Below are 14,669 nucleotides of genomic sequence, written 5' to 3' on the forward strand. Positions count from 1 at the left end.
AGAGAGTCCTGTAACTCTGTCTGCAAAATACAGTATATAATGACCAATGTTGGGCAATTAATTATATAGTTACTTCTTCAAAAAAAGTAACTGAGTTATGCAAACAACAAAGTTTTTTGCAGCTGTTTGCCTAAAAATGCAGCCAAGGCGGGGTTTTTTTTTTTAAATAAACATTTCAAACTATTTACAGAACAATCAGCTGTTCTGCATCAAATTTGATGCCACACAAATTATTTGTGCCACTCCAAAAAATAATTTCTGTCCAGGAGAACAACAGCCTGATACCTGCAGGCCTGACAGCAGGAGATGTATCACTCCTGTAACACCTGTAACATTCAGCAGTCGCCTCATTGTTCGGACGCACAACAAAACTATTGACTACACTACACACTAACTACACAAGATTTGCGTTAAACGTCACAAATCTCTCACATCTCAAAACACCGTCACTCCTAAAACTTCCCCCCTTTCCTAAACAACTAAATGCCATGTTGCCATATCATTTTTTGATTGGTCAACATGGTACATTTTTCGACCAATAGGAAAGGGTGGGGGTTTTTTGTTTTTGCTCACAGGCTGACAGTGCTTTCGAGCGTTTTCCTTATAAAACGCCGTTTTTACCATTTCTCCCTGCAGGAAATATAAACAATGATAGTATTCAGGAAGGAAACCAAACATTGCAGATATTTTTATCACAACTCTGGTTTTACGTGACCTATCAACACAATTTAAAAACTGGTATAAAGTCCACACTGTTTCTGTCAATTGTTCCGTCTGTCCTGCTCACATCTCCAATGGTTGTACACGTTGTCATTAACGTGGCTTCACTCCACATCAGCCACGCCGCTTTCCTAGCTAAAACACCGGTGTGGCACATAAGGACGCTGTCATAGCCTGTCAATGACGTTGATTAGCTGCGTATATATGAATGTGAATCGCATTATTGGCTGGACTATGGGATAAGGTGGCATCGTTGTAATCCCATACGGGAGCAGCCAGTCACTCACTGACTAACACTGCAAAACAGAATTGTTAAAGTTTTAATTTTAATTTCAATTCAGGTTAGATTTTTTTCTGTGCGCAACGCAGATTTTCTGTGTGCAGAGACCGTGCCAGCAGTGCACGATTGCGCATGCGCGCAGCTTAGAGGGAACATTGTTACTGTGTAAAGATTAAAAATGTCAGGTTGCATGTGACCTTTGACCCCTCCTTTATAACAATACATAAAGCCTGAATAAATGCAAAATCTTCACCTTTGATCAAAAAATTCAGTCCCTTGATATTTATCAGTAAACATTTAAATGAATTTACTAAACATTACAATGAATGTGTTAATATGTCAAGTATATTCAAATGCACTTGTTTTTACTGCACTGCAAACTTCTTAAAATACAAAATACAATACGATTGCCTTAAAGTGAATAGCACCCACGCAGAGAGCTACTTTGGTGAATGTTTGCACTCTCTGCGCTTCTTGTGAGGTCGATGAGGTCGGTGATTCTTAATTGGCCGTTGGTGTGAATGTGAATGGTTGTCTGTCTTTCTCTGTTAGCCCTGTGACACACTGGTAGCCTGACCAGGGTGTATCCTTCCTCCCTGAATTAGATAAGCGAAGAAGATGATGGATGGATGAAGATTCATCCATTTGAACAGGGTTTCTGGACCTCATTTTACAGAGTTCCGTTTTTTTGACTCTGGGAAAATATCTCAGGCGGACCTCTTGCTTGTCGCATGCTTGGCGTCAGAGGCAGCTTAATCCAGTGTCAGGATGTCAGAAGATGCAGGGTTTTTGAAGCTGTGCAGTCATCCATAAAGTAGTTCCTATGAAGCCTACTGTGACATTAAGATTTATAGTAGACTAAGCAAAATAAAAGCACACATCTAATGAAGAATAAAAAAGTAATAGTTCAATTTCCATATCTACTAATTAAAAACAGATTTTTAGTACGTTGTGTGATCATGCTGAAAAAGCAGTTACTCTGTTACTCTATAACAGAATGAAACAAGTGTGCATATTTATGTGATATCCTGACTTTTACTCTGTAATATGCATCACATGGCTTATAAAAGGACTGCATTTATATAGTACTTTTTTAGCAATACTTTACACCCACGTTAACTCATTTATGTCCACAGTCATGAAGTCCTTTTTATAGTAAACACAAGCACTTTTCTGCACACACGTAGCAGCAGACAGCCCATTCTACCTCCTGAGCCACAGCGTCTATCATTAGACCGATTGGACTGACAGAACCTCGCGTCTTTTCACGTCTTTCACTGAGTTAACTGAGGTGAATCAAGTTTCATTTGTAAAAATCTGTCAAATAATCGCATCGGCTCAGAGCGTAGCTCACACTGTGGTGCGACGGAAGAAAGATGGCAGTTTGCAAAGTACATTATCTATGTTCAGTGTGACTGATCGCAGTGATTGCACGTGTTGCGTCATTTCTTGTTAATTTTTCAAGCTTAGCTCTTTGATTGAACACACTGATAGACGCGGCAGAGCGGCTACCCGTCACCCGGTTCATTACACTTTAAGACATTATGCATAATGTTTGCTTTATGGCACTGGGCCCATCATTTTCCTTCCTTCCAACGTTCATCAAAAACAACAACAGACACACTTGCAGTTACATTTAGTATTCTGGCACTTGTTTACACTTCTGTATCTGACAGCAGCACCGCAGCTCAGACATCAAAGCCGGTTGTGCTGCCCCTCCAGCCCTCACAAAGATCTTGCACAATCATGTCCTGTAATTTGCGGCCCTTGTGAATCATGCGGGCTTTTGATCGACATGCTACATTATCTGATGGAGGAAGACAAAACTTGTAACGTCAGCTGACATAAATGTCTTGTTCTCCAAGTAAGAATGGCATAAAGGCAAATCTATGCATACTGTTGGCAAGTTTTATTATGAGACAAAACTGCATTTAGGCTGATGGTTCACCCACCGACATGTTTGCTCAGTATGAAAAACGACAAGCTGTCAAAGCTGCGGGCAGCTGTGGTCTGACAGCAGATGGACATGTGTGTACATTACCAGTGTTTTACCAATAACAGCGCTGGATTAGAAGCTGATACTCCCTGTTTTCTATCTCTGCAAGTTTCACCAAATCAGATACAGACTCTGCTGCACAACATTGAAAACTGTTGGATTTGAACAGAAGCCCACCTTCTGGCTTTTTAAGCTGCATATCTGTGTGACACGCTGTTTCATCACTACCGTCTGCGTAAAAAGAAAAAAAAAATTACCACCCGCTGCGACGCTCCCACTGAGTGGGAACGTTACTTATAACACTTTACAGCAAATTAGCCTAAACTGGTTTGGATGCAGTAGATTGCACCTGGAGTGAAAATGGTGAGCGATTATCAAGCTATCGACGTAAAACTCTTTGTCTCTGTCTTTTTTCAGGCCGCAGCTGTTTGAGATGGATGCCGTTCTGCGTGGTGATCTACGAGCTCGCTGTTCACTGTGACCTACATACACAGAGGGCTCCTTGCAGAACAAGATACCCACTCTGTGAAAAAAAAAAGAGAAGAAAAAGAAAGGTGACGTCTACCGCTGACATGATTAAGCGGGCGGTGGCATGAAAGCAAAGCAGATTCTGGAGCTAAATCAAAAGGCACAAGATGTCTTGCAAGCTTTTGAAAGCTGGGCAAATGATTTTTCAGGTCACATCTTATTGTTTTTAAATAGGTATGTAGCAGATGTTAAAATAGCCCAAATCCCTTGTGGTTTCGCGTGAAGCTAAAAATGGGTCTGGAGCTGGTCTTGCTGCCACTGGGAATTAGCCCCTGAAACACTGGAAGTGGAACATCCTGCTCTCATTGTCATGAAAATATGAGACCGTGAATGATCAGCGTTCCTTTCACCTGCCTCTCAGGAAGTCGGTGTAACCGCGGGGAAGCTGTTGCGCGCAGGAAATACTTCTGTAGGAAATTGGATGTTATAGAAGAGCACAAGAGGACGCATCCGTGCCTTGTGCAGATTGCTCTGTGCTCTCTTAGTGTGGCACAAATCATTTGTTACGTTGATGAATAACAGAGACCGAGCGCCGGCTCTGACATTTTCTGCACGATGTTACGTCCTCTCCACCTGTTGATCTTTTTGGCTCCCCCTCGTTGCTCTGTTGCCATAGAAACCCTCGGAGAGGAATGAGGGCACCGAAAATGAAACTGGGCCTCGTAGTAGGAGGCAACACCGGACATGTATCAGCGCTCTCCTCCCACTGGCTTTGTCAAACGCTTTTAGAAGCCACGATAATGAGATTCTGTTGGAGCAGCTCGGGACCATCTGAACACACACCTACAAAGCACGCTTGAATCATGACAGGGGGAGAGAGCAGGATGACAGGGAGGATGATCTGAAGTGACAGTACCAAATATGATTCAGGGGAGTCTGGTCTTCAGCCGGCTTTGGCTGACGTTACAAAGGAAGTGAGGAAGCCCGACTGTTCAGTTTCTACAAATAAGAACAGAGTTAAATATTTAAAAAACATAGGAAGAGAGTGGCATTGTTCCTCAAAGAAAAAATCTACTGTTTCATATCGTGTTTTTTTTAACTAGTACAAGTCCATGCCACAGTGTTGTTTGCTCTGTTTGTGCAGCTGATATACTTAGAAGTAAAAAAAAAAAAAAAGATTTAGCAACTCTGATTCCATTATTGATATCATTGGGTTCTCATTGGCTCTGCTTTGAGAGCAGCCACCATCATTAAGAATTAAGTCCTTACTCAAAAAAGTAATTATTACCCCAAAATGTTTCTTAAAAGTAATGCAGTAAGTTACTTAGAAAAAAAGCAATTTATAATACTACTCGTTACATTACTTTTGCGTTGATCCATAAAATATATAAACCTTTAGGCTACAGACCCACACATCGATACAAGTCACTATACTAAGTATGAACCATTAGGGTCTGGCTGCTGGGCTGGGGTCAGCATTTACACGACTTTAACAACATCCTGGGCTCTTGGCTAGCTTAGTATTAGCACGCTATTTAGCTAGCTTAGCCTTAGCATGCTTTCTGTGCAAGTGCTTGAAAAGACCAGAAGTTGTGTTAGCAGCAAAATGCAGTTGTTTCTGACCTGGTTGCAGTTTCTACTTTACCATTGTCCTCTTATGTGCAATAAAAGTAAAAGTAGTGTCCAGAACTACTGAACTCCTCCAGCACACAAGGTGAAATCAGTTGATTGTAGGAGTACAAGTGGAATTGACAAACGGGATCATAGACAAGCTGTCACGGCCAGGATGGCCGGTCTGTTTGCAGAGCAGACTCAAAAGCAGACACGGGAAAGAGAAAACTAAGGTATAACAAAAAGCGAGCTGTTTATTTGGCTGATAGGGGGAAGAGAAGGGGAAAAAAAACACAAAACAAAGGCAAGACGAACTGGGATAAAACTAAAATAGAAACTAAACTAAACAAGACAAAAAAAAAAAAAAAAAAACAAGACTTGAGGCAGAGAAAACAGAAACCTGAACAGAAACATGAAAAACCATGAGCCAAGACATGAAGCAATACAGATGACCTGACACTGAACAGAGGGAGACAGAGGATTTAAATACACAGAAGGGTAATGAGGGAAGTGGAAACACCTGGGGAAACACAGCTGACACGAATTAACACATCACCATAGGGAAAACAAAAGTAAACACACTGAACATGGAAATAAGACTATCAATATAAAACAGGAAACATGTTGAGACATGAACTGGCACACGAGAGACAGAGGGAGCGAGCGAGAGAGGAGGAGGGACACAGAGGAGAGAGACACAAGGGTAGCCTACATAGGCAAGGAGATAACACGTGATAAACAGCAAAAGACTCATAAACAAAGAGACGATGGACGATAACATAAACTAGACTAAACTTCAACTAAGACGAACTAATAATAACCCCAGAACAACACTATCTCATAAGTAATCAAAAATACAAAATGCTGAGAATGCCAGACAGGAATGTGAAGTCATTTTTTCATAAGAAGTATCTGAATAATGTTGGAAGAATCAGTTCAGGACATTTTTTGAAGTTTTCACATAGACACGAGGGATTCATCTGCTCCAGACATGTTGTCATTGCAGTATTCAGTTTTATGATGCTGGTAGGCAAGAGGCACAACACAAGGCCCATGTGCTGTCTGTGATGTTTAGCGGATAATCATCTGCACCGTATTCTCACATGGGTGCATTCAGACGTCACACAGGATCTCATCACACGGGGGAAGCTGGCAGGTTAAAGACCGTTTAATGTCACAGCGGAAATGTTTGCAGCTGAACGTCTTTAAACTGTCACAGGAGTCTCGTCTTATTTACTTTACGATGGATTGTGCATTTAAAAACTACGTGAGGATACACGTCCTTCTTTTGGGTTCAGTAACTGTTGCAAACAAACAAGTAACAAGTTGTTCTGCTTGTTTCACTATTTCATGAAATGTTGCAAGCATACACACAAAAGGCCAGCCTGATAGGTGTGTGTAAGCACCCTGCTGATGAACAGCGATTGACTGCTGATCAGTGACGTTTGATGTGAGCAGAGCAGATGTTAGAGGCGGATGAATCAGCAGGAGACGAAGCTCCAGACTGGATCAATTCCTCCTGGCAGAGAGCTTCATCCACCAACACCCTCCTCGTCCACCCCCTACAGCTCACTGGTTACCCAACACTCGATATGAGGCTTCAAATAAACACTCAATTTATTTAGTCAGAAACTGAAAAAACACTCAGGCTCTGTAAACCATATTGTTTCTTGGTACAGGAAGAGGAACACAATACAAAACCATTTTAAAATACAAATTTTTACCAATTTATGCAAAATTAATTATGTAAAAATTGAACATTTTAATCTAAAATGTTACATTTAATGAAATCTGGTCAAATGAAATGTACTCTGCTGGTATACATTCATTTTTTACAAGGCACATTTTCCTTAATGATTAATTATCATTAAGGAAAATGTGCCTTGTAAAAAATGAAACTTTAGTTGCTTCATGTTTATTGAAGGTGAAAAATCTTTTGTGTGTGTATGTAAGCACTGATTAAACAGCAACAATCACAAATTAAATTATAGCTGCAAGCAGCGTTGAGAGGGCCCTCGCATCCCAGCGCATTGAGCCACGCCCAACACCTACGCCCAGCAGGTGGCGTTAGAGATTACCATCTGATGTAATGTCACACTGATGCATATAATGTGTGGAACCACCAGTTAAAATCCGATCTAGATCAATGAGGATTATAGCCAACGGTGCAAAGTGAGATTACATGTCGAATGATTGAAATTCGCAGTGGCACCACGGCCACGCCCTATGACGTAAACTCAAAAGCTCAGCGATTTAATATGGCCCAGGTGTGTAGTTGATCTTACCGAATAGGAATTTGATCCAATAAAATTCCTAGGAAGAGTTTGCAAAAATACAACACCTGGAAATGGCAAAATCGGCACCAAAATGTCACCTTCAATTCAAAATAGCAGACTTCCTTTTGGGTTTGGGTCTATGGACCACAAGACTTTTTTGTTCATTTTGCACTTTTCTGATGTAATGATGTACCTCATTACATTTTTCATTCATGTACCTCAAACAATGTGTTTGTAGGAATTCGTTTAACAACACATAGGTGAGCTTGTTTAGGCTCCCTTGCACACTAGTGCTCGGGCCCTAAGAAAGTAAAATTAAACGTATGAAAGGGTTTTCAGTGAAAAGTGATGGAAGAGGAGAAAATATGAGAAAACTATCCCCCGTGACAAGACTGTCCACGGTGTATCGCACAGTTCCATCTCCTTGTTGCTATTGTCCTATTGTTCTCAAACATAAGGCCTGGGGTCCAGAATCGCCCAGGCAATGACTCCAATCCGGCCCTCTGGATGGCTTTTGAAAATATGAAAGGAGTTCACCAAATATGAAGGAGTGCACCACTATTTGCAATCCATTTTACACAAAAAGTAATTAAGTCTACAGAAAAGTCCTAAAAAAAGGTATATTTTAATATTTTATAATTATAGCCCATACTGGGCAATAAACTAGCTTTTTCTGTAATTCTGCACATTTTTCATGTAGTTTCACTGGTTCGGGCTCACTTGCTATTAAAGTCGTCAGTATGTGGCCCACAATGTGAAATAAGTATAGCATCCCTGATTTAGGCACATTGGATCTGTTAGGATGAGGTTTTGCAGAATCGAGGTTAGAATCAGAGGTGCTGGTCAAAGTCGGAAATAGAAAATTTACAGCGTCATAAATTATAGCTTTCACAGTAACTGTTAAAATAATCAACACTTCTGTCAAACAGATTGCACAAAGTAGCTGAACACAGTAATTCTGTTATGTTTCTGTTATGTTTCACAGGTTTTATATAAATAATATGTGAAACACCTCCAAGATTAACAGCCCTGCGATCTTTGGGGGAATTTTAAAGAAAAAGTTTCTTTATCACTTTTACTGAACAAGAATCCTAAATTGATTACATATTTAGTTATGAAATATCAAAACTGTAAATTAGAGCATAAATAACAGCTTAGTCCTAAGATGTATGGTATATAGACTTGTAGTCAAGACCGCCTAAACCAAGACAAAACCAAGACCAAGACAATGTCGAGACGAAACCAAGATCGAGACCAAAAAGTCTTTAAACTGCAGCCAGATGCTGCTTCGTTTACTGGTGTCAGGCATATTTATGTGTTATGCACTCGCACAGCCCTCCTCACCGCTGTCTACTGTCTCACTCGCGTACTGAGAGGACAGACGCACGCTCCACTTGACCGTCGCATCTCTCACCCTCTCTGTTTTTCACATAATGATATTATCCTATATCCTCGCATGTGATTGGCCACAATATGCAGGGATTGGAGCATAGCTGAGCCACTGTGTGAGAGCTGAGCAGCGAAAGGAAATTAAGTGAGGAGCCGGCTCTCGCTCAATGGGAGTCGACTCTTCTGATTCACTACAAAGCACTCTCTAAGCACGGCTCTTAGAGCTGATGCTTTTGCGCATGACACATTATCGAACGTTACGTTGTGTGTCATGGATGCTGTTGACTCCAAATCTCCCGACCACTATCTCGACCTGAGACAACGAGACCAAGACAAGACCAAGACCACGTAAAAGTGGTCTCGAGACCGGTCTCAGGACATCCAACTGTAATGGTATAACTATAGTAATAACAACCAGAAAGCATTTTCTAGGTAATTTAGAAACGGTGACCAACTGTTAAAAGTGGCTTAAACTAAAATGAGACTTTTGATACAGTCCAACCAATACAACATTCAAGCTCACAACCAATTTAGCATCACATACATTATTTTTATTAGTAGTAAGTAGTAGCAGTAATAAAAATAATATGATACTATTATTACTATAATACTATTATCAGTTGGTTACAATGATTTCAGTCTGTTTGAACACTGATTTGGATGCATGTGCTCGAGTCAGAGCTCTCCCTTCCACTACAAAAACAAGTGGAACTTCTTTATTGTCATCTGTGTACTTCCTGATGAATACATTTCTACCACAATCTCCAACAGACAGCCAAATTTTCCACAGCGCCTCTCCTATCAACTGAAAGACGGGCCCAGCTGTTAATACGAGCTAATCTCTGTGTCTAACGCCTCAGGCTGGTGACTGCGCCCCGCTCGTCTCTCTGTCGGAGGTGCTCGACTGGTCCTGAAGGGATTTTTTTTGGATTAAGCTGGCATTTATTGTCTGCAGCTGAGAGAAGACGTTCATAACACACACCAGTACACAGACACTTGCCACAGCGTGGTGGCGTGTCTCCCAGCTGGCCTCATTAAATAACATATTGTCATATAAACCTGACTGACAAGTTGTGTTTGAGAAAGAGATGGCAGGAGTCAGTTCTGCATCTGTCACTGAGTCACCATGTTTTGGAAGATAGAGGGCAACAGAGCAGAGGATGATTCACGCGCTCGCTCTGCTGCCGGTCTCTCTTCGAAGGCATTTGTATGGATCAGAACTCAGGACACGTCTCTGCAAGCCCAAACCTATAAACTACCCTAAACCATGGAGGACAAGCAGTTTTCAAATGCATCTTGCTCCTATATTGTCACTGTAAGCGTTAACTGTTTACATGTGGTTATTAACACTATCATTAAAATGTGGCCAAAGTGAGCCTGAAAAACAGTCAGCGTGAAAAGGAAAATAACAAAGACGTCACAGGCAGCTGCTGCAGAAGTAAACGGCCAGCACTTACAGTTTCATTTATAAGCTATAAATAGAGTCCAACCCAGCAAATTTATGAACAAATAACAACAAGTTAGATTAAAAAAAAGATACATTTTTAACACTGGGTCTGTGTTGATGTCTGAGCCAGGAGTGCAGGGATTGAATGAACAGTGGCAGTAACACATCTAAGAACAGTTGGGACAGGGGCAGCAGAAAACTGGAAAAGCAAGTGAAACTAAAAAGAAACAGCCGGAGGAAGATTTTGAAGCTCATTAGGTTTTTTGGCAAAATAAAAGACGCGCACCAGATAAGAAGTTCCAACGCGCACATGCTCACATTTGCGTCCATATAAAAAGGCACTGTTTTTGTCCGCTAGAGTGGGATTTTCTCGGCATATTCTGCACCACGTCTCTGTGCGTTCATCATTTGTTTGAAGCCAGCTCACCTCCTGCAACCGCTTTTCCGAGAATATGCGCTTCTTTTGTGGTTCGGACTCCTTCTGACATTTCTTTGGAGGTGGAGGAACACCAAAGTAATTGCTTAAAGGAGCTTGCTTCTTCGACATCTTCTAAACAAATGTCTGTCCTCCTCCAGAAAATCTTATGTACGCAAACACGTGTTGCAACTTCTTATCTGGTGCGCTTCTTTTATTTTGACAGTGAATGCGCACCTGCGGACGACTTCTGTGTCTTCTGTGTCTATAAAGCATAATATCATCAACAAGGTCTCAAAATCTGGAGAAATCTCTGTGCGCAATGATGAAAATCTGAGTCTGTCACAGAAATCTGTTGGTTGTTTTTCAAATATCAAAGTAATGCAGAACGATGCTGGTTAGCATGGCTAACATATGTTTTACCTTTTTTTTTTTTTTTTTGCATCTTCCATTCATAGAGAGGACAAGAAAGAGAGATGGGCTACAGACTGGTGATTCTGTATATGGAGTTTGTATGTCCTAGTGACCACTCAAAGTAAAGTTATGGCTTTGTCTGCATGTATTTAGCTGCTAGAGGTTTTCTTTGCTGCTAGAAAGACTTCATACAGAGCTCTCCTGTCTTGTGCTTTCTCCGTGGTGGGTGGGGGCGCTGTACTGGGCTCTGTGTGTTTCTGAGATGGCCATATAAGGAAAACCCCTCCTGCTTACATCATCCAGAATCAAGAAGGAAAAAAATACAGCAGAAATCATTTATACACTTTAAAGCTGGAGTAGCTAGTAGCTTGCAAATAAAGATTTTTTTAAAAAACTCATGAAACACATACTCAAACCTTCCACACCCCTGATACAGACCCTGATTATGTTGACAGGAGCAACAACAAGACTAATCATTACAAGCGACAGTAAAATGATGGTGTCACAGTGAGGGTTATAATCGGGGGGAATTAGTGCTGAGTAAGAGCTGCACAGCCATTTTTATATTATACAGTGACTAGCGATGAAACTGGCTGCTGCTCCATTAAATATATAAATAGAAAAGAGGGCAGATGAAACGCAATAGAAAAAAAACACGAAACCACAGGGAGAATTGTAATGACTTTTCTATCCAGGACAGGAGGTGGATGTTTTGCTGCCAGGCAAAAGAAGAATTAAAGAGCAAATGACACAGACACAAAAGCCCCATTCACGATGAGCGCGCCGGGGGGTGGGCGGCTGCAGATACTCGAGTGGGCAGGGCTGTATGAAAAAGAACAAGAAAAGAAAAATGATTGAGGTTGAACAGCGGTATTATATTTTGCTTGTTGTTAGCTGACCAGTGCGGTGGATGACTTGCTTTAATAATGAATTCTGCGCTGTTCTGTAACCACCAATTGAATTATGAATAACATATTTTCTAACACTTTCAAAAATTTTAGGGGGGTATGTAAAATTTCTCCCATTTTCTCCTCATTTGGTTCTCTGTCTCTTGTGCTTTGTTGTAAGTTTTACTTCTCTTGTCATTGTCTTAATTAGTTTCAGCTGAGCTATGTTAACGCGGCGTTTCCGTTCTCCTTGATTATCTTCCTTTATCTATTTAAATCCTCAGTTTTCATCTCCTCTTTGTTGAGTCATCCTTTGTCGCTGTTGCCCTCCTTCATGTGCTTGCTCTGTTGTTTTATTTTTTGCCCCTTTTCAGATTACCTCAGTAAAAGTTTATTTTCTGTTTAAGAAATTGGTCTCAAAGTCTCCATTTGAGCCTGCAGTCCGTACTTTATGACAGTGATTTCTGCTAAGTTAAGACTCCACTCTGCTGTGCCTCTGAGTGGGTTGTGAATGGGGGTCTTGGTTGATCACTCATGAGGAATCATAACTGGTTGGTTTGACTATAATAAAAACTTTTGGTCGTCATTCATTATTAAACTACCAGGTTACAGTAACAATATGACAAAGTGGCAAATAAATTCGAGGGTTACCTAGGCAACCAGAACCTTGACTGCCCAGCAATGTGCACCGCCCCTTTAAATTAACGTGTTACCATGCTAGTAAACCTATCATAGAGGTATTTAATCCTGATGACCCAAAACCTTACAAGCCTGCACATTTAAATTTGATGAAATGCTAAAGTGATTTTATCCAATAGAGGAGATATTTCACTCTGAACCACGTAACTGAACCTGATGGTGGCATTAAAGGAAAAGTCTTCAGGGCACGCTGAATCTTTGTGCCAATTTTAACTACAATACTTCAAACAACCTGAAAACTCACTGGTTATTGTTTTTTTGACTCAACCTCTGGATACAGCTGCCAGTATTTTGGGGCTTCGAGTGTAGATAATGAATATCCAGACAGTAATCTAATATCTGTACAAGACCTTCTGCTCAGCGCACCATTCATTGATTACAGCGTGAGTAGATTGAGGTTATGTTTTAAAATAGCTGATAAAACCATCACCAGAGAATAGGCAACAGTTCTGAGACTGTGTGCATTCTGAGCACTGACCAAACAACAGACATACAGATATCTGTCTCCAGATCATCCAGTGCAGCAGCTGTAGAGATGGTTCAATCAGCAGTGGACTTTTTGACTCAGGAGATTGAAGTCACCACCTAGAACAACACTACTACTGTCAGTCTGTCTAAAAAAAAAAACACATGCGAAACAACCAGTGTGATTGAAATCACGGTAGCATGTGCACTTGCTTTTGAGCAGCTCATATCCACCGCATTTGTATTAGGCTTCACTAATCCTCACACCAGCGTCTCCTCGTACTCTTTCCCCAGATCAAAAGAGCAGGTGATGTGTGATATGGAAATGACCAGAGTCTTTGGCCTCAAGCCTTCCTGTTCAAAGGCGGCACGTGTATGCCTCGGGACATCGACATGAACACCACCAACACCTCAGTGATAATAGCTCAAAGAAGGCTCTTTTTGCTGAAGGGTAGATATCAAATCAAAGGTATCAGTGGGGGCATAAGCAGCCTGCTAGCATCCCTTCATTCATCTGTACCTAATTAAACAAGCAGCCATGTTTCTCTTTGCTAACAGTTTATCCGCTTACTAGAATCAGAACCTATTTTTGTCTTTGTCACAAAGAGATTTTGACACATTTCCATTGCACTGCCCGCTGCTTTATTCAAGTTTAGCCTTCACTAAGGTGTAATGAGAACTGAAGGTTTTAGTAACAGCAACTTCAGCATCCATCTATTCAACACCTTTTAAGAATATGAGAAGAATCTCTCTTCCAATGAAAGAAAGAAAAACTATTTAATCAGCCTTAAAATTTGTCTTTATTCGTAATTAGAGTGAGGCAAAGAAGCTGGACATAAAACAGAAAAAGTTTTAAAAGTAACCATGGACTCCTTTAATGGGAAATTCGACTTTCAACATTGTGGCATCAGCGTGACCTGAGATCTTTACATAACGACTGGTTGGTAAAGCAAAGATTAAAGCCTTGCATCTTGTTCTGCTGATCCTTGTGCCTGGTCTGAACCTGCATTTAAGTGGTACGTGGTGTAATATCCAGTTAGAAATTCGCTGATATTACCCACCAAGAAATCTTATTTATTCAAGCAATTAGAATCGGCAGTCAGCTAACACTAAAGTAGGTTTTTCTGACCATTTCAGTCCCAGTTATGATCCTCAGTCAGGGCAGTTCATAGAGACTGATGTGATGCACAGGAATGTTAGTTCGCAGTCTTGTATGATTCAGAATCATCAGCTTTGCCATGTGGAAAATCTTCTAAACAAACAACGATTCACTGACAACCACATTCTTTACAAAATAAAGAGGATAAGCAAACTTACTGATGCACAGTATACAGCATATATAAATAGAAATGTATTCTTTATGCTTGCTGTCTTCCCGCTGACTAACAAGCCAGGGATATCAAAGAGACCAAAGGCTGGTGATGAGCTCTGAGCTCCGCTTAATTGGATGTAGCTCAGGCTGTATCTGTAGCAGCAGAGTGAATGGTCCTGGGAGACAAGAGCTGACCGCCACACACCCACACACAGACTCCCTTCTCTTCCAATTAAAAAGAGCTTCAGGACTTGGTTTTGTTTACTTTCGCAGAGTCCTGTCAGGAGAAC

General features: G+C 41.0%; 1 protein-coding gene across 1 annotated transcript in view; it reads right to left on the reverse strand.

Moving 5' to 3' along the window:
- dner (delta/notch-like EGF repeat containing) overlaps window positions 1–14,669 on the reverse strand; it is a 72,042-nt gene that overhangs the window by 51,296 nt on the left and 6,077 nt on the right. The gene's annotated exons all lie outside the window — the stretch shown is intronic.

This window comes from Astatotilapia calliptera, chromosome 14 (genome assembly GCF_900246225.1).
Source record: "Astatotilapia calliptera chromosome 14, fAstCal1.2, whole genome shotgun sequence".
Lineage (NCBI taxonomy): Eukaryota > Metazoa > Chordata > Actinopteri > Cichliformes > Cichlidae > Astatotilapia > Astatotilapia calliptera.